This window comes from Arvicola amphibius, chromosome 11 (genome assembly GCF_903992535.2).
Source record: "Arvicola amphibius chromosome 11, mArvAmp1.2, whole genome shotgun sequence".
NCBI classification, from domain to species: Eukaryota; Metazoa; Chordata; class Mammalia; order Rodentia; family Cricetidae; genus Arvicola; species Arvicola amphibius.
The window spans coordinates 1,697,290-1,718,376 of record NC_052057.2 but is presented as its reverse complement, the minus strand read 5'-3'; the positions used below and the strand labels follow the sequence as shown (position 1 = coordinate 1,718,376).

Genomic DNA, 21,087 nt, shown 5'->3' with positions numbered 1-21,087 from the left:
CCTGCAAAGACTCAGTGTCAGACTACTGAAATAAACCCTGTGCTCCCCAAGTTGCTTTTGGTCATGGAGTTTTATCACAGCAATAGAAACCCTAATGGAGACAGGGAAGCTGTGTCATCTCTTGCTCTACTGACCAATGTCATCCAGGTCCATGTGACAGTCGCTGCCTTGGGATCTAGGGGTGTTGTTTGCTCTGTCATTGGAGTCTGATCAACAGTTCTTTATGATGAACACTGATGTTAGAGCAGCTATACTCAGCTGCTTATTCCTCATGAATGTGAGTGCTCAACCAAATACACCATTATCTACAAGAGTGGCTTCACAGTATGCTTGGGGGAGCACCAGTCTCAAAGGCCGTGCACTGTGTTTAAAGCACCCTAGGGCCAAACTTGCCACTTGAGTCTGTGAACTCGTATTATACTTTTGCACTGAGTCTGTTACTATACCCATGCCTGCTGTTGAACTTGGACCTCGGGCTTCAGCTTCAGTCTGGATAGCCAGCATTACTATTTTAAATATATATACTGTGTGGTTATGTGCAGAGGCCATTAGAGGGTGTCAGATCCTCTGAAGCTACAGCTACTGGCAAACAAGCCACCCATTATGGGTGCTAGGTACTGAACGCAGGTCCTTTATAAGAGTAATATGTGCTCTTAAGTACTGAGCCATCTTTCCAGCTTCTGGTGTTACTTTTAAAACAATCTCTTGGTGGGGGGCAGGAACTTCACTGTAGTATCTTATTGATGGTGTTCAAGAGAATAGGTCTCTCCAAGCTCTGCCCCTTCTTCTGGGGGCCTAGGATGGGAACTATGAGGGGAGATGCTCAGTGCTGGGTACTGGGTTGGGATGAGGACTTACCACAGCAGCTGGGGGTTTCTCTTTTTCATGTGTTCTTACTTGGGCAGGTGGTCCAGAGTTTCTTATTCCTTAGAGCCCATCTAGGCCACACAGTCTACCGCCCTGTTGCTGTAGGCATGTTCATTGTCATACCAGGACAAAAAATTTGCAAAGTTGTCATTGAGAACAATGCTCTCATCATAGTGGAAGCATCAATGGTGAAAGAGCGGGCGTCACTGTTAAAGTCACAGGAGACAAGCTGGTCTTCAGTGCAGCCTGGGGTGCCCTTTAATGGTGCTTCACCATGATGTTGTCATCCTTGGCAGTTTTCTCCAGATGGCATGTCAGATCCATGATGGACATATTGGCAGTAGGAACATGGAAGGCCATGCTAGTGAGCTTCCTTTTCAGCTCGGGGTTGACCTTGCCCACAGCCTTGGCAGTGCCAGTAGATACAAGGATGATGTTTTGGGCAGCCTTATGGCCATGACACCACAACTTCCCTGAGGGGCCATCTATAGCTTTCTGGGCGGCTGTGACGGTTTGGACTATGGTCATGAGTCCTTCCGTGATGCCACGGTTATCATCGGTGACCTTGGCTGGAGGACTAAGCATTGCTGACAGTCTTGAGTGGGTTGTCATGCTTCTCATGGTTCACACTCACCACAACCATGGGGCATCAGCAGAAGAGGCAGAGAGGATGACCCTTTCGGCTCCACCCTTCAAGTGGGTCCCATCATGAAGATGCTAATAGATTACTGATGAAGATGCCAGTAGGTTTCGCAACGTACTTGGCACCAGCATCGCCCTATTTGATGTTGGCAAGGTCTCACTCCTGGAAGATGGTGATGGCTTTCCCGTGGATGACAAGCTTTCTATTCTTAGCCTTGATTGTCATGGTTGAATTTGCCGTGGGTAGAGTCATACTGGAACAAGTAAGCCATGGAGTTGAAGTCAGTGAGTGGATCACTGACCACAACAATATCTACTTTGCCAGAGCTGAAGGTATCCCTGATAGCCAGGCACTCAGAAAAGGTCCGATCCGTACTCTCTGACCTTCACCATTGTATCTCAAGGATGAGGCTGGTGCTGCATTATAAGATACGGCTATCTCTGGAATGGGGAGGAAGAGAGAGCCAACTTTTATACTTTTTGCTTTAATTACATGTGTTTATTTTGTGTGCATGTGGGGGGGGGGGCATGCTGGTGCCATTGTGTGCAGGCAGACGTCAGAGTACATCTTACAGGGGCTACTTATCTTCCTCTAACCTATGAGCCCTAGTGAACTCTGACCTATGAGAACCGGTGGCAAGTGTCTTTATCTGCAGAGCCATCCCACCACCTCTGATGTGGCCTTTTGGATCCTGCATTAATTGACATGGGGGAAGGGAGGTGCCCACGTGGAGATGACACCTGATGTCTATCTGACACCTGAAATCTCTCCAGTGTTATCACAGGACCTCAGCGGAAAGTCCCAGCACCCACCAAAGACAACACTGTCTTTATCCAAGGGATGGAGAATCTTTAGAACTTGGGATGTTAACAGTTCTGCTTGGAAAGGGGAAGGAGTTTCTTGCAGGAAGCACTGGGAACAATGGGTTAATGAGGTTTAAATTCAGATTTCCTAGTTTAGGTTCTTGGACTGGCTGTTAGGCTGCTGGTATTCCTGTAGGGAAGGAGAGGATATAGGTTTTCAAGGCTTTGTAATTATCAACTGACTTTTTTTTAAGAAATAGTTTGCGGGAACTAGAAAAGATCTCGGTGCCTTCTTTTTAAAAACAACACTTCTGGGAGGAGGAAATATCTATCAATTCACTATGGCTTAGGGGAATTAGTCCCACTGTTCCCAACACTGTGGAATGCTCCTTTGTAGGACTCTTCCAACAGCCTCTGCCTCTCTGTCTGGTGCCACTGTCTGCCCAGCTGTAACCTGACTGACTGGAAAGAGCTGGGAGCAGACAGGACTGGCAGAGGAAGCTTGACTCCTGAAGCAGCTCAGTTTGTAACCTTCTGCTGGCTGCTTTGTTTTGTTTTGCTTCCTGGGTCACCCAATCCTTGCCTTTGCCGCTCCTGTCTCACCTGTTCTACAGCTCAGCTAGTGGGGTACAAACGAGGGCATCACTGACTTCCTACTTGTTCTGCCGCTTGTCACCCCCAACCTCACCCCCCCCTCCACCTTCCCAGGTCAGTCTGAACAGTTTAGGTTAGGGATTCAGGGACCCATTAGGATGGTCAGCATGGTCATTCCTCACAAGAAAGAATGACTGGTTCATGTCAGTGGTCCTGACTCCCAGGCTAACCTTAGAAGCATGTCTCTGAACCTGATCCCCCAAAGGCCACCTGAAGAAGTACACAGGCCCCTCCAGCTTTCATGCAGACAGAGATCTGGAGACACCTGGGAGACAGAGCTATGATGTGAGTGGAGCCGGAGAGTGGTTGTCTTGGATTTGCTGCGTGTTTCTACCCCAGGCCTTACTGGGTCCAACTGCCAAAGCCCACATCTCTCCCCTTTCTCCACAGGAGTTTCCAAAGGAAACTGTCTTTAAAACTAAGGGAAATTTAAAGGAATACACCATTAAAACAAAAGTCCCAAATCATGTAGGTATGCCAAAACAATAATGAGGAAAGGGTTGAAGATCTAAAGAGGTCATTTTCCTGAGTGTCTATCTGCCCCCCCCCTCGAGTGGGGGTGTGCTAAGCTGTCTCTCATCGACAGGACCCCTTTTCAGCACAAGAACCTGGTATCTAGCTACCCCCGATAATAAAATAATAAAATTCATTATTGATTTTAAAGATCCCAGCCTCCTTACGGAGCCCCTTTTGGCAGTAACTTCTCCCTCTTTGGTCTGAGTGTAAGGCAAACCAATATTGCACTCCAATGCTCCTCTGGGCTGGTCCTGTCTCCATTGCTCTACATGTTGCATAGAACAACCCAGGAATCTAGAGCCAGCCACTGGTTCTGTCCATTCAGAGGCCCTGATTCTTAGACTTCACTTCTTGTTCCTTTGGCAACCTGGTTCCTGTGTGTCTAAGTCTGGCCTGTGACCTTGACTCTCTAAAGGACCTTGCTGGACCTTGCTGTTAAAAACTCTTCCCAAGCTCTAGTCTGGGTTCAGGACTCTGCTGGCTTTGTGTTGATAGGGAAGAGAGACTTCAGGAACCAGCTGTTGAGAACCATGAGTGGAGCCCTTGTACTATACCAACAAACAGCATCTCTCTGGCTCAAACAGATTTTATAAGTCTAGGGCTGGGGTGTAGCCCCGTGGTAGAGAACTTGCCTTGAGTGCACAAAGGCCCTGGGTTTGAGCCTCAACACTGTCAAAAAATAAAAATAACAAAATATATGTTTTCGAAGGTAGAAAGGGTGGAGAACCCATGGAAAATCAAAATGACAAGTCTATTTGTGTGACATGTATTTACAAATAATTATAAAAACATATGCTTATTAGGTGATGAAAATGTTTTGGGTGCTGTGAGTTCTGGGTGCTGGGGAATTACGGGTAGACATGGGGCTGATACTGTGGTGGGAGGGTACAATGAGGATGGCTAACGAGAACGTTGGTTGGGATACAGGCAGCAGGGTGCAAGGGAAATCCATATGGCAGACAGAGATGGTTGGACAATGAGGGGTGGCCAGACGCTTAAAGAAGGCATCAGAAAAGACCTCTTGGAGATGATGTCATCTAAAAGACTTCAAGAAAATAAAGCAGCAATCTGATCAGAAATCTAGAAGAGGCAAGAGTGTTCTGGGAAGTAAGGTCATCCTTTGCAAAGGTTGTTAGGTGTTCAGGCCATAGCCAAGAAGCCAGTAAGCCTGGAACTGAGAACCTGAAAGTAGAGCAGAGAGAGCAGGCAAGGTCCAAGGTCGGAGAAGATGCTACAGGCGTTGTAGCACCTGAGGCTCTGAGAAAGGCTGGGAGTTCAAGTTTGGGTTTGAGCAAATGATGTGATCTGACACATAACTATACTTAAACTTTAGTTATCACTATTATTGTTATTATTGTGTGTGTGTGTGTGTGTGTGTGAGAGAGAGAGAGAGAGAGAGAGAGAGAGAGAGAGAGAGAGAGAGAGAGAGAGAGAGAGGAGAGCGCACATACGCTGTAGCACATATATGCTGGTCAGAGGGAAACATTTTTAAATCAGTTTTCTCCCACCTTTCCGTGGGTTCTGGGGATTGAACTCGGGTTGCCAGGCTTGCACAATGAGTGCCTTTATCCACGGAGCTATCTCAGCGTATTCTGAAAAAGCTGTACCTTGCCGGGCGGTGGTGGCGCACGCCTTTAATCCCAGCACTCGGGAGGCAGAGGCAGGCGGATCTCTGTGAGTTCGAGACCAGCCTGGTCTACAAGAGCTAGCTCCAGGACAGGCTCCAAAGCCACAGAGAAACCCTGTCTCGAAAAACCAAAAAAAAAAAAAAAAAGCTGTACCTTAACTTATTGGTCACTTGAGAAGATGCCAGGAATTATGATAATTAGCACACAGGAGCTGCCCCTTCAAATCTATGGAGTAGGGAGATTCTGTTATTATTTTTAAATGGTAAGAAGTGAGGTAACAGAGACTCAGAGAAGCCAGGACATCACAGGCCCTTGGGCAGGCCCAGAAGCTAGTGTGGGGCCCAGAGAAGCCAGGACACCACAGCCCCTTGGGCAGGCCCAGAAGCTAGTGTGGGGCCCAGATGTCTGACTCTGGAGCTCGGGTTCACAGCTCCCTTCTGGGATGGCTGTTCTGGCCTTGCTCCTGTTGCACCTTTTAGACCCAACCTCAGTGGTCAGGCCATCTCTACAGAGTCCCAGACTGGCAGGAGAATGCATCGCCTTGTCTGAGTTAGCTGTCTCTGCCCAGTGAGCACTATCCCTGGCTTCTCTGCATTGAAATCTGTCTCTGCGTAGGACATCCTGCGGTTCAGAGTCCATACTCATAAGACCTAGCCCATAAAATCCATGCTCCAGGAAGGACGATTGATGCTGAGTCTTGGACGCTGTTTAATGAAGCATCTCTTCAACCTCTGGATGATGTGGATGAAGTGGAGTTAAGCCTCTGCTGCACACACAGCTGTCCAGCGCCGTCTGAGCAACACCAGGCCTGTGTGCCAGGCCTCTTTCACAGCCTCCCCCCCCTCCCCACCCCCGGCCCCGGATTCCCCAGAGGGAGCAACATATCCTCAATCTCTGGACAGCCATGGGGTCCAAACAGGACACTAGCATCCTCTGAAGGTGGGAACCTAAAACCCAGACTGTCTGGGTACTCTTAACCCATCATCTAAGCCGTTGTGGTGTCTGAGGAGCGCGGGGGCAAATGGAGTGGGGATTTGATGCAAAGGGTTAGGACAAAACTTGACAGATCTGTTGGAGAATAAATGTCTCAAAAATTGTTTAGAAGGCTGTGAAAACCACCCTGATGTGTGTGTGTGTGTGTGTGTGTGTGTGTGTGTGTGTGGTCTCAGTTTGGGGCTGCTCTACTGGACTGTCCATCATTGGAGGCTTTTCAGCAGCCATGAGAATAAAATCTCTAAATTCAGGGTTTTTTTTTTTTGTGTGTGTGTGTGTGTGTTTAAAGTGTACACGTGCCTTACTAGAAGAAGGAGGCAGTAGAAACCCCAACTTACGTCCTTCCAAGCACTCTCAGAAAGGTGGATTTCAGCTGTGGAGTGAGCCAGAGTGTCCCTTCAGAGACACGAGCCAGAACATGGGGCTCTGCCTTCTGGCTTTCCTGTCAGTTTCATGCCCAGGCATGGCCAAAGTCCCCCTGTAGGTTCTGGAGGGGCAATTGGTGCTTCTGAGGAAGTCTGCGTGGATCGTGACCTTTCCCTCAGCACAGGAGACTGGTCCAAACACTTATATTTTCACCCTGGAGGTAGCATCACCTGGCCGTCGCGAGGAAGCATGTTTGATTAAAGGGCAAAGGTCAGGTCCCTGTGACGGGCACAGTGCCGTGATTTCCTGGTAGACAGGCAAAGCTGGAATGTCATTCTTCTAGTCTGTCTGCGCACAGCTCCGTTTATATAACACAGCCCACACCGTCATGAAGGACAGAGCAGATGTGGTCCAAATGGCCTTTTATTGGTGACAGTTACTTCCAGAGGTGGGGAGGCAAGATGGGTGAAGTCTCCGAGAGAGGCTGGAAAAGGTCAGATTCTTGCACATGGTTGACAGAAAAATGGAGTAGTGACGGACAGTGTGGTGAGGGCTGGGAGGGATGGCCAGGGAGTATCCGTGAGTGAAGGCATTGTCGTAGTCCTGCAATGGGGCAGTGTACCTCACTTGTTAGAAAGAACCCAGGACCCAGCAGGGACGGCCCCTTTAGACTGTTTGATCTTTGTTTCCTTGTTATTGTTTTGTTTTGTACTCACCAACGTGCTTTTGAGGGTTAGAGCCATTCCACACTCTGTATCGAGTCTGTGGTAGAGGCTCACCACAGGGCCTGTGAAACGCTCAGTTTGCGTAAAAAGGTAGCACACTGAATTTTACATTATAGAAACTTTGGATTACATGTGCTATGGTAAAAATCAAAATTGATTAGCATCTAAACAGCCCCATGCAGTCACTGGATTCGACAATTACAGGGTTAGGGGAGTATCACTTACTGCCACGGGAGTCTTAGAAAAACACAGTCTGAGGTGGGTGAGTCCAAGGATGCTGTGGGGCTGGGCTGGCCCAGCGCCACCGCCGAGGATTCAGATGAGCTCAAGGTTCATGTTTTCTTTCTTCCTTAAGCTCGTCCTTTCCCAGTCACAGGTGATCACAGCCACAGCATCAAGCGTTCCTTAGAAGCCCCATCATCCCTTCCCCACCATACTTCCTTCCCATCACACAGAAGCATTTATGTCACGTAGTCTTCTTGAACTGAATGCATGCATTGTCCTGACAAGGCAAGAAAGCCTCACACTTTGGGCACGGGAAGGCTGCGCTCTTGGGAATCAATGGAATGTGGGCTGAAGCTGAACCAAGTTGGGTTCTGCTGCCAAGAAGAAGGGAGCACCAGGGGGTGTTGTGTAGACGGCAGCGGAACCGGACCAGCAGGGATCCCAACATGTATGCAATTCTAACACATGGAAAACATAAGGCTATAGCAGAGGTGTGAATAAGGGGCTCGGAGAAAATCTTCTTGGGAGATTTAGAAGTGTCAGAGAAAACAGAGGCTTTGAGCAGAGCCTTGGACACACACACACACACACACACACACACACACACACACGCTTTGCTTATGAATGAGCATCTTTTACAGACTTCTCTAGCAGATGTGGAATTGTTCAGGCTGCCATGACTTCAGAGAGATGGCTGTACCATCTCCATTGCTTTCTCAAGCTAGCTGTAGTTTTCCTTTCTTCTCTCTCCTCTCAAGACGTAAAAGGAGAGCATTTCCGAGGCACACACTCCTCCTTTTTGCTCTGTTTTGCCACCACCTTTCAGCTGAGCCACCTACCCACACCCTTAGTCCTTCTTTGCTTTAACTAATCTTAGAAGGCCCAATTAAAAAAAAAAGAAACAAAACCCTGCACGAGAGGCAATTTACAGACTAAATGGGAGCTGAGACACAAGCACACACACCAACCAAGATTCAGTGCCCTCCAAGGGTCCCCGATGATCTGCGACAGCTCCACAGATATATCTCAATTAAGCCAATACTGGGCAAGTTAGGACGGCTGTGGTAATGGAATGCCAATAACGGCCACAGTCATGGAATCTACCCACCCTAATGTTCTTCCTTCTAGCTTCTGTCTAGGGAACACTCCATTCCATGACTCCCTGGGGCTGTCTCTGCTGAGTGACCATGGGTTCAGCCTCCCTTCCAAGAAGCCAGAAACTGGTTCTAGGAGCCTGTGTTTCTCCCTCACAGAAACTGGCCAGGAAGGTGGCTTGTGCGTCCCTTGGCGGTGTCATCCTACAAGTCCATCATTCTCTGGGCCCGTGGTGAGGCGTTCTCATTGATTACTGAGATATCTGAGGGTAAAAGGGGTTCATAAAGGTTATTCATAAAGGGAGACAATTCCCCATTGAAGTACACACATACACACACAGTGACCCACACAGACACACACAGAGCACAAGTCTTAGTTATGGAGGCCTGCCCCTCACGGCAGCTCTTTCCTCCCATTCACTAAATTTTGCCGAGAGAATGTGGGTCACCGGAAGAAAGAGTTAAATGGTTTGATGGGAAGTAGCTATTATGCCAACACAGTGTTGAGTCTTCTAATTTTTAGCCAATTGTTTAAAAGACGACAGACGGTAATGTTTATGAGATGTATAATTCAAGGCAAATCTGTCCAGATAGAGAGGATAAACGTCTTTTACTCAGCTCACAAATGTCGGGCAGCAGCCAGATAAATAAAACCAACAGAATCCAAAGCACATAATTGCGACTTTGGAGAGATTAGGAAACAATTTTTCTTTAGGAAAGAAAGAAAGAAAGAAGGAAAGAAAGAAAGAAAGAAAGAAAGAAAGAAAGAATTGTGTGCTTGAATAAGGAGCTGAGATTTTTCCATCCTTCACTGCCAATCAAATGCATTCTTCGTCACAGGTGAAAACAGGCCGGATCCCAAGGCTGGGGAATCGGAGGCTCCTGTGCCACATCCAGGTCGTGCTGCCTGCCAGCTTTGCAGTTCCCCCAACTTTTGTTTTGAGCCAGATAACATGATCTTTGTTTCATTAATATTTAAGAGTAATTTAGATTGTGCCAGATGATCTTAAAGCTCATTTAAATCAGCTTGAAGATAATATTAAGCTTTCTCCCAGCATAATCTACTGCCATAAGTGACGGTGTCATCTGCATATAAATGACAGCCGGGTATGATAATGAATAACAAAGATGATCAATACAGAGTGACAACTGCTTTTGATTCCAGATAAATCTCCCAGAGACCCATTCTTCAATGTGCAGAGCTCAAGATGCCTTGTCTTTTTGGTCCTAAATTTTCAAAAAAAAAAAAAACCACAAAAGATTTTTCTTTTTTTTCTTTTTTATGAAATGAATCCTTTATTGTGTCAGAAGGAAGGGGAAAGTCCACAAATTATACACACATTGTTTTGCAAATACAATAATTAGAGTTTGCACAGATCATTGCTTTGTTGGATTGAACAACTGCCTCTTGGTAATTGCTGTTTTTCCTGTTTTTTTTTTTCTTTTCTCTTCCTCCTCTTTCTCCCCTCTCTTTTCCTCTTCCTCCTCCTCCTTCTCCTGCAGATATCAGCAAGCCATTTCACTGAGGATTGGTTTGAACACTTCGTTAAATTGCCACAGGCTTCTGGGATTCCTGTCCACACTGCCTTACAGAGGGCGTCTTTCTGTACTGAAAAAAAAAAAAAAAAAAAAAAACAAAAAAAAACCCATGATTTAATAAACCACAACTTCCTTGTTCATTAACCTTGGGCTTACTGGAGTTTCTTATTTGAATAAAATTAACTTTGGATAACTGTGTATTAAGTGGGATTTTTAAGAATTAAATTAGTGACACCCTTTCCTTTCCTAGCACAAACACCTTTCACTATCAAAAGGAAAAATAAAAATGAGAAGAAATGAAGAGACAGACAGAAAGGAAATCTAGCTCTGGTAAATACGTATCGATCCGTGTGTGGTTGGAGGTAGTGGCATGTTACAAACTCAACCATTTTTCACTGTCTTATCAGCTGCCGGACAGTTACACAAGACACTCGTTCTCCCTGCCTTCCTGGCCCTCCCTCCTTCCCTTTTCTGGGGAGCCTTGTCTGGACCCTCTCAACACAGGGGGCTTGGGAATCACTGGAGTAGTGAGACACAGTCTTGAAGCTTGAAGCTAGAAATCAGAGTGAAGCCTTCTCTTGACCTAGAAGAGGTGGTCTCCTGCTTTCTGCACTCCCCTCCTGCGCCCAGGCAGAGGGTTGCTTGCCAAGGACCCGAAGGACCGCCTGCTGGAGTTTGGGTGAGGCTAGTCCATTAGAGGCATTGGTCCTGGAAGGTAGGGCCCTGGGGGATAAAGAGAAGGCAGAACCTTTGAGACCTGGACCTACCTCTCAACCCTGGGCATGTCGGGATTGCGCTGGTGGCCATGAGAGAGAGCTGTGACCACCTCAGTCCTTGCTTCATGCCCTGCCATTGCTATCTTATGCACACCTGGCTTGCTCGCCCCTTTCACATGGTCTCCCACTATGAGATGCCATCTGCCATGCAATGCTGTCGTCATTAGGCCTCCCCAGAGGCTGACCAGATGGGGCTGCCTCATCTTGGACTCTCAGACTGGGAACTCTATAAACCATGTTTCTTTATAAAGTGTCTAGTCTCGGGACTTCTATCAAAGCAGGGCAAGGTAAATGAGTGTGCCCTGGAAGAGGCTGGTAAGGTGCACTCTGTGCTGTCTGGTCTGTCACACGTCTCTCATAGCTGGGGCCCAGAAAGATGGCTGCGTGCTAACTGAAAGAGGAAGCCTATTGCAGAAGAGCCAGCTCACTGCTCAAGCCTAGTGAGGTGGAGGCTTCCAGCAAGGTTGGGCTGGGGGAGCTAAGAGGTGCAGTGGGGAGATGTAGGGGGCTCCAAGACTTGACCTAGAGTCTTCATGTCTTGACCTGGGGTCTCCATGTCTTGGCCTGAGGGAACGTCTACACTCCTTACTTTAAGACTCTTCTCAAAGTGTTGCCTTCTCTTTGAAGTTTCTGATCCTCTCTCTCTCTCTCTCTCTCTCTCTCTCTCTCTCTCTCTCTCTCTCTCTCTCTCTCTCTCTCTCTCTCTCTCTCTCTCTCTCTCTGCCTGTGCTTTGTATGTCACTTCATTAGCATTGGCTTTTTTTCGTAAATGTCTGTCTTGCCACAATACTGCATAGTCTAGGAAGTGAACACCATTCAGCTTGATTTGTCCTATGTCTGGCACAGTGTCTGGCACATAGCAGTCATTTTAAAAGCTCTTGCTAAATAAGAATGAAGGAACAGAGCATGAAGGGAACCCACAACTCCCATGTACAACGGTGTAGGCTGTACACATCTATATATGCATGATTCATCTATTGATTCTTTCCCTAATAAGCATCTTGGAGCATTTTGCTATGTTTTAATTAGAAAATAATTTGGGCCTAAGATCCTTTCCTTGTGGAATCATTTGGACAGACTAGTGAGCAATAAATCATTGCTCCCAGTGGGGTGGGAAGTGGATGTAGGCAGAGGGAGGTTGCACAGGGGATAAGCTAAAGACCCAGGTGACCTCCTTTCTATGGGTATACCCTTTCACCTCTGCCTGGGTGGGAAGGGAGCAGATGTGCATAGGCCATTGAAGAATTGTTTCTAGACAGGCAGTGATAGTGACTGGGGTGAGGGACATTCTGCCTGCCTGCTAATGTAATCCATACAGCTTCCCTGTAGGCTGCTGTGTTCTTTTCTAACAAGCACCAGAGCCAGGCATCTCCTTAAGATCTTTTATCTTCTTGAGTAGCAATGGCGAGAAGGCAGTCATGTGTAGAGAGGATTCTCAGTGGCTACCACAGCCCTGACAGCCTGTGGGTTTCTCATGTGGCATTGGCTGGACTGCTCAGCAAATTTGAAGTTCATGGAAGGCCATTGTCTTCTTGGAATCCAGGGGCCTTTTGACAATGGTAGAGGAGACTTCCCAGGGGGATGGGCATTCTGTGTGGTGAACCGTATTTTTTCAGTTCCATAACTCCAGAACTTTCCTGTCTACATCTGAGCAAAGAAATCTGAACCTGTATGACAAGAACTTTAAATCTTTGAAGAAAGAGATTGAAGAAGACACCAGAAAATGAAAAAGATCTCCCATGCTCATGAGTAGGTAGAATTAAGAGTAAAAATGTCAATCTTATCAAAAGCAAGCTACAGATTCAATGCAATCCTCATCAAAATCCCAGCAAAAATTCTCCACACACCTCGAAAGAACAATACTTAACTTCATATGATAAAACAAAAAACAAAACAAAAAAAGCCCCAAGATAGCCAGAGCAATCCTGTACAATAAAGAAACTTCTGGAGGCATCACCATCCCTGATTTCAAACTCTACTATAGAGCTACAATAATGAAAACAGCCTGGTATTGACATACAAACAGACAGGGGCCAATGGAATTGAATCGAAGACTCAGATATCAACCCACACACCTAGTCAACAGTCCGTCAGGCAGTCAGCAACCAAGTGAAAGAATCCAAATGAGACCCGGTCACCTCCTGGTGGCTGAGTCACCAGCACAAAGGCCGTGCTAAGGGAAGACCACGTGAGACGCTTGGTCCTGAGCTCACTGTGCTCACCGTCTGGAGTCCTACAAAGCAGGAGGACTCTCGCCATGAAACAACAGCTCGTGGCCTTCTGCCTATTGGTGAAGTAGTCACATACGCGTCTATGTGACCACAGGTTCTCTCCAAGTGCGTTCCATGGCTTTCCCCTGAGGATGTGTCAGGCGTCATGTGACATCATTCACGCCTTACATGTTACAGTGGTTGAAAAAAAATGATCTTTGATTTTCATCCAATCTATGGTTATTTTTGTTCAGAGTATGGTTATTATCCTATGGTCAATAGGGAGGAAACTGGGTGGAGCAGAATAGGGATTTAAGCCCAAGAAGCTCGACTCTTGCTGATCACAGCATTAGTGTCCATGGTTCTTGGGTAAACCTGCTTGATCACATCACAAACCCTGGAGACCAGACACCTCTCCACTGGGGGCCCTGCTTCCTTCAGAACTTAACGTACATGCTCTAAATTAGAGAGGAAGGGGCTGTTGCGGATCTAGTTTTTGTCTGGGGGTGGTGCTATTGGTGGAAACACTCCTGCTCTTGTGACCAAATGTGTCTCCTCCCTTTCCTTGTCTCCTAACCCAGGGGTCCTATGCTCTTAACACACTAAGCTCCTGCAGATTACTGGAGACCGCCCAGGGCTAAGAGGACTGCTGGACCTTCCAACTGACTCTTTCATTTTCTGTTTGCTTCTTTGCCTCCACTCTTCCTTCATCAAGAAAAACGTGGACCACTTAAGGAATGGCTAGGTGTTTCCATCCCCTAGGGGCTTTAAAAAGAGCTCATCAGGCCCATCTCAGCTGGGTGGCCCACATGACGGGAGGGACCTGTTTGACTGTTTGACTGCGCACCAAAGGGGAAGCAGTGGTGGACCTAGCGTGGCCATAGTTGAGGTTCTGGCTTTAGGCAGTGCAAGGCATACCTGAGAGATTTCTAAACATCTCTATGCCCAGACACCTTCCAGAACTATTAAAATAGAATGGAAGAGGGGCTCAGGTGCTTAAAGATGTCACCCATTTTGAGCTTCTGATGTCCACATCACATTTATTTTTAATGCAATAGACTGGTGTGAGTCCAGGACAACTCTTTTCATGAAGGGAAGTGTGTGCCTCCAGCAAAGTATACAGTGGCCTGCCGGGAGGGTTTTGGCTCCTCCCAGCCCTTTACTTTTGGTCTTGCAGTATCTGAGAGCCTGGTGATTAGCTATCTATTGTGATATGACAAATGACACTCTACTTAGTGACTGTGTAAGTATCTATTTACTATTTACGATTTCACAGAATCTGTGGGTGCTGCCTTGCTGGGAGGTTCTGGCTCAGAGCCTATCTATTTGTATTACTGAGAGGCCTTGAGTTTCCTGTGGTCTCCAGCCCAGCATCAATCTTGGCTCCTCTAAGAGAAGAGCTCAAACAGGACATAGCAACAGCCCCAGAAGTCAAGAGACCAATTAGAGCATCCAGAAAGCAAGAAGACAGTACTCAGAACACTCAGGTGTTGAGCCAAGCAGCAACACCCTTGATCCTGGCAGACATGGTCTTTCTATTTCCCCACCCTGTTATTTGTCTCCTACACCTCCCTTAGGGAGGGCCCTTTGGGGAAAGGACCTGCCTTCCTTAGAAGCCTATTTTATCCAGAATTCAGTCTGCTATAAGAAAGTAGATGTAGCCGGGCGATGGTGGCACACGCCTTTCTTTAATCCCAGCACTCGGGAGGCAGAGGCAGGCGGATCTCTGTGAGTTAGAGACCAGCCTGGTCTACAGAGCTAGTTCCAGGAAAGGCTCCAAAGCCACAGAGAAACCCTGTCTCGAAAAACCAAAAAAAAAAAAAAAAAAAAGAAAGAAAGAAAGAAAGTAGATGTATAAGATGTAAGAATACGTATAGAGTTCAAGTACCCCTAAAGTTTAAAAGTTTATTAGGGGAAAGGGTAAAAAATATGCTGTATATGTTCCCCTGACCTAGCTCCACACTTAATCCACTTGACAAGCTAGAGTCAACCAATTTGATGTTTTTTTAATGTCCTGTTTGGGGGACCTGTGCTGGAGAGACTACACCCACTATCTCTATGGCCCAACTGGAGCCAATCACCATTAAGTGTTGTTATTTACATTCTGTTCAGGGAAGCTCACTGGTCAATCCCTTCTGGAGCTAAATTTCTGCCTAACATTTGCTGCCCATGTTTTCCCCAGGTTGAAGACATAGGGGTGGCTTGGCTGGACAGGACTCTAAGGGTGTATTTCCAAGATGAATCATGTACTTGACGGTTGGCAGGAAGGTTTGGTTCCACCCCTTCATAGGCTTCTATAGACTGCTTTGAGCATCCTCACAATGCGGCAGCTGGCTTTTCTTGGGGAGATGGTTTAAGAGAGAGGAGAAGAAGAAAGCCACATCATTCTTGCTGTGCTCATTCCCAACGCCTCTGCAGCATCCTTTACGCCGCTGTTACTATCACCACATTGATTTCTTCAGAATTAAGTAACCAAATACAGTTTACAAATTGAGAGGAGAAGCAGATCCTATCCTTTAAAGGGTGAGGCGAGCAAAGAATTCATGATCACAGAGAATCACTGCTTTTGTAGGGACCTTTGCTCTATATTCAGAAGTATAATAGGAGGCTGCTTGTTTGTTTCCCAGCCACCCAGACTCCTCCAAAAAATCACACAGAAACTATATTATTTAAATCACTGCTTGGCCTATGAGCTCTAGCTTCTTATTGGCTAGCTCTTACCTATTAATTTAACCTATCTTCAGAAATCTGTGTAGCACCACGAGGCTGTGGCTTACTGGGTAAGATTCCTGCGTCTGTCTCTGGCGGGGTTCTATGACTTCTCCCTGACTCCGCCTTCTTTCTTTGAGCATTCAGTTTAGTTTTTCCCACCTATCCTATTCTGCCCTGTGCAGGCCTAAGACAGTATTATTATTATTATTATTATTATTATTATTATTAACCAATGGTATTCACAGCATGCAGTATAGAGAAGGAAATCCCGTATCACAGCGGTATACGACAAAGCTCAAACAAAGCTGGCCCACAGTGAATCCTGGGCCAGTGTCTTTATCTCAGCTTTCTCTCTTTACCAATGTGATTTTTAATTTTGCTGCATCCCACTGTTTACTGGGTTTCTCCTTGTGGTTTGATCAGCCTGCTTTCTTATAGCATCCAGGAACACCAGCCCAGGGTGACACCATCCACAATGGCCTGGGCCATGCCACATCAATCACTGATTGAGAACCGCCATACAAATTTGCCTGTAGGCCAGTGTTACAGAGGCATCTTCTCAATTGAGAGCCCCTCTTCTCAGACACCTCCAGCCTGTGTAGAGTTGACAGAAAACTAACCCACGTAAAAGGCTTGATATCCAGCAGGAATACTGGGAAGTGATGGGACCCCTAGTAAGTTGGGCCTAATGGAAGGTCCTAAAGTCACTGGGATATGAGCTTGGAGGGCATTGTGATATTCTAGCTCCCTTCTCTTTCACTTCCCGGCCATGGGATGAGTAGTTTGCCCCCCTGCATGCTCCTGTCATGATACACTGCCTCACTCACAGCAACACAGACAAGCCACATATGGGAAACCCCTCAAGTGTAAGACAAACCAATCTTCTCTCTGTGTAAGCTGGTCATCTCAGGCAGCTTGTCATACAAGATGCTGACGGGCACACGTGAGAGACTGCATGCACACAGACTCTGCGGCATCTTAGAGATGGCATCTGTTTTCTCACTAGTTGTTAATCTCTTACTGGGCTTAACTTACAAGTAGACCTTTGTTGCAGGTGTGTGTGCAGAGGAAGACGTGCAGTGTATGTATGGTTCAGCACTACCTGTCGTGCCGCACATCCACGGTGGAGCGTGCAATGCATTCCTCTCCTGTGCCGCACATCCATGGTGGAGCATGCAATGCATTCCTCTCCCACCAGGGAGAACCATTTAGGCTGAGAGGATATTTTTCTCATTCCTGGATACGATTTATATCATAGGAAGTCTAGATTTGAGCTCCCGGAAACGAGTCACAGTGGGAGAAAAGGATCTTGTTTGCCACATTTTAAAACTGTATTTTAAACAATTGGATGCAATTAACGTAAGTTAATTGCACTTAAGGACAGGTTTTAAAAGTGTGTTCTGAGGAACCTGAGTCTATGGGGATCTTTTGGGCATTTTGTGAACCCTTGATTTGAAATGCTATATTGTTATTAAATGTAAATGAATAATGTATATTTAACAAACAGTACGTGGCTTTGCCTTCCACTCTAGCATTGTGTGTGAGCCCAGATATTGGAATAAAGTTTTCCTTAGTAAACTTTATCACTTGTAAGGGAAAACTATCTTGAGTTTGAAAAGCAAAAAAAAAAAAAAAAAAAAAAAAAAGAAACAACAAAAAGAAAAAAAAACTATTACATTGTAGTTACTCATCCGTAGGAATGAGACTTCCTCAGCGTTACACAATCAAAGCTAAATAGAAAGTAAGTTGGATGCTTAGACTGATAGAGTTTCAGTTTACATCTCTAAATCCCATTTCAAATTGTGCGTCTCAGTGATTCTATTATTATCTTGTTTGATGCCTCATAAACAAAAGTTATGAATTAAAATCTATAAAAAATAAACGTTTAAAAATAATTCGCCAATGTTCATCCATTTTATGTGTCACTACATCAGAACACTTACTGCTTCAAAACTCAGGAAACCTACCTCAAAATGGCTGAGGAAGAGTTTGTCATGGCTCATGAAAAGAAATATCAGAGCTGGTCAGTGTCCTGGTTCAGCAACATCAGAGGAGACGCGGATTCCTCTCGATCCCTATTTTGTCTTTCTTGGTTATTTTCTTTTGGTGAACCGCTGTCGAGGTGACGAGATGTCTGCCACAATTCCCAGAATCCTTGACTGAAACAGCCAATGACAGAATATAAAATATCTCTTCTTAGCAGCCAAGGAGTTTTCTCAGAAGTCTTTGAGCAAGGGCTCCCTGACGCTCCCCTTTCCAGAACGGTACTCCACAAAAGTGTGCCTACACTCTGGCAGAGAACCAGCTTGGCCCACTTTCCTAATCTACGGGGTAGGGGAGACACAGACCATAAGTAAATCTGGGCTCTGCCGACAGATATACAGGGGAAAGGCTGCTGCTTCACTCAGGTTGTTTACTAGAATTTCGGTTCCTTGTATGCACCAACCGAAACCGTTTTGCTTCTTAAAATAATAGCTGGAGAGATGAAGTGTTGGCTTCCAGAGGAGCCCAGTTCCATACCTAGTACCCAAATTGGGCAGCTCATAACTACCTGTAATTCGACTGCAGAGGTTCTGACATCATCTTCTAGCTCACCCTGGCCCCTAGACAGGTGTGCACACAGACATCACACACATATAAGTTAGGGCAAAAGCTAAACCTTTAAACAATAATTGCGGTTTTGCTGCTGGTCCCATGGGCTGATGATGAAAAAGTGTGTGTGTGTGTGTGTGTGTGTGTGTGTGTGTGGTCTTTGGGAATGACAGGATTTCTTGCCTTAAGTGTGCCTACCTCAGAGAGCTAAGGAGCTGGACAAATCAACAGACACCAGCACCACCCCAAAAGCTACCGGTTTCCAGGTTCTTTGTCTTGAGATCTGGGGAATGAATTCCAGAGACAAGAGGAGCACAGTTTAGAAAGGAGTTTATTGTAGGATTGCAAGTGGGAACTCAAGAGGAAGAAAGCAGGCAGGAGCAGGTCCCAGAAGATGGGGTGTATCAGGGTTTTTATAAGATGTATTGTTGCTCATTCATCATCTGGGAAATATCTTTAGAAAAAAACAGTCAGTCATTGGTCTCAGTGTGGACTCACTGACCTAGAATCTGCTGAGGCAGGAGAAAGGTTTCAAGTTTGGGCTTCAAGATGGACACTGAGACAGATGTGTTGTCTGTTGCTAGGAGTAAGGAGTGAGTAACGAGAGGAAGGCTCTCAGGGACTGGATAGGAGCCTCCCCTGGTTAGCCTTTCTGGAGGTCAGACTGCAGGGAGCCGAGCCGCTGAGACGCTGATTCACTTCCGTTTCACACACGATTTTACTTCAGCCACAGTTCAACCAGAATGGAGGAGCTTTACAAAATGGCGTGGCCCTGGCCAGCGGCAGGATCTGAGGATTTGGTTTTTCAAGAAGCAGCTTGGACAGTCTTGCTGCTTCAGGAAGCTGTGGCCGTTGGCTGCAGATGTGGGCAGCCATCAGGTTGCCCTGAGGTCCCAGTCCAGGACTTGGGCTTTTTCCTGAATAGAGACCGACGACTGAGCAGTGTTGTAATTGCTCAGCTGGAACATGGCTGACTGACAGGTGATGGGCATTCATCAGAGCGTTTGGGCTAGAAGAGAGGCCAGAGCAGGACAGAGGCCAAGAGAAGCAATGAACAGGACTTGATTTCTAGTTAAATCGAAAGACAGATCTGAAGTGACTCCTGGGTGTCTACCTTGGGTGATTGTCCCTCAGCAGGGTCACTTCTCTGTTATGAAAGGCAGTTAGCAGGACTGAAAGACCTCTGCTTGTCCAGCCCAGTTACCTCTTACCTAACCGATTCTTCCACCCTTTCCTTGTGCCCTCGGCTCTTGAACTTTCCAAGATTGCCCTGCCTTGTCATTTTCTAGCCTACCCTCCCTGCTGCCACACTCGAACCTAGTGACTCACTTTTCATCAGAGAAGTCTCATCACAAACAACCAGGCTTCTCCCCGAACTTGACCTGGCAGCTTCTGTCTGCCGCAAAGAAAAATAAAGCAAGCCAACGGATCTGGAGGGAATCATGCCCAGCAAGGTAGGGTTGGAATAAAATGCTAATGATTAAATGAAGAAGACAAAGAGAAATGTATAGTATGGACTAGGAGGAGCCCAGAAAATAATTGATGGTTGAATTCTCCATTTTTTTTTCTGCTCAAATTTGCTCTACTGCATTGTGCCATAAGTAAAACGAATTCTGATGCTTTGTATTGGAAACCAAGTGGTCAGTAGGAAGAGGTTCAAGTGAAAATCCCTGAAGTTCATGAACATTGGGAATTGAAGAAACAGTCTTTTAAAACTACCCTGGAGCCAGGCAGTGGTGGCACACTGTTTTAATCACAGTACTCAGGAGGCAGAGGCAGGCAGATCTCTGTGAGTTTGAGGCCAGATTGTTCTTCAAAGTGAATTTCAAGACAGCTAGTGCTACACAGAGAAATCCTGTCTCAAGAACAAACAAACGAACAAACAAAAAAACCAAACAACAAACAAAAAACACCAAAGCAAATAATCAAACTACCCAGGAAACACTCTGATAGGATTACCTCCCCATCCCCATCCCTGAGGTGCTTGATCACTTTTGTTCTTTCTAAGATGGCTAGGTCAACACAATTCTATTCTCCCACATAACCCCCCCTTACATGTTACCCACATTGCTCTATTCCCTGGAATTCTGACTTGTAATAGTTGTGTCAAACACAGATGAACATGGGAAACCTACTTCTTGGCGGCAAAGTAAAACACATGAAAAGGAATCCTTCTGAGTAGAGTACAGGAATGAAGGGCGCAATCCAACATCCAATTCACTGAAGACAGGAACAGTGTTTCAAAATTAACACATTCTAGTGATAATTTTTTTTTTCAAAGTGGCCTGTTGAGTGTTTCTTTTTATTCAACAACAATAACAAAATAAGCTACTATGTGGATACACGACAATACAAGAATACACTTTGAAACAATTTTGGAGAAGTCAGTTCCTTCAAAATAGGGTACATAGTGTGTGATTCCCTTTTTATAAAAGTTTATATGAGGTAAATTAACCCCTCTTGGCCAAACATGGCAAACAGGACACATCAGTGTTTGCAGAGGCTGTTGGGCAGGAAGAACCAACCAGGAATGAGAGCAAGGGGTTGACGAACACGCTCTGAATCTGACTGTTGAGCAAGTTTCACACGTGTGGTGTGTGTGTGTGTGTGTGTGTGTGTGACATCACATCTTACTGTGCAAGCCATTGTGCTTCGAGTCTATGTAAATAAAAAGAAACAGCAGCGGAAAAGAGATTGATTCTTTTTCAGTGGAAACTTTCAACACAGAATACTAATTACCTCAA

At 46.0% G+C, this 21,087-nt stretch overlaps 1 pseudogene; it reads right to left on the bottom strand.

Moving 5' to 3' along the window:
* Positions 1-938: 938 nt before the first annotated feature.
* On the bottom strand, positions 939-10,993 carry LOC119826520 (annotated as a pseudogene).
* Between the last annotated feature and the right edge of the window lie 10,094 nt (positions 10,994-21,087).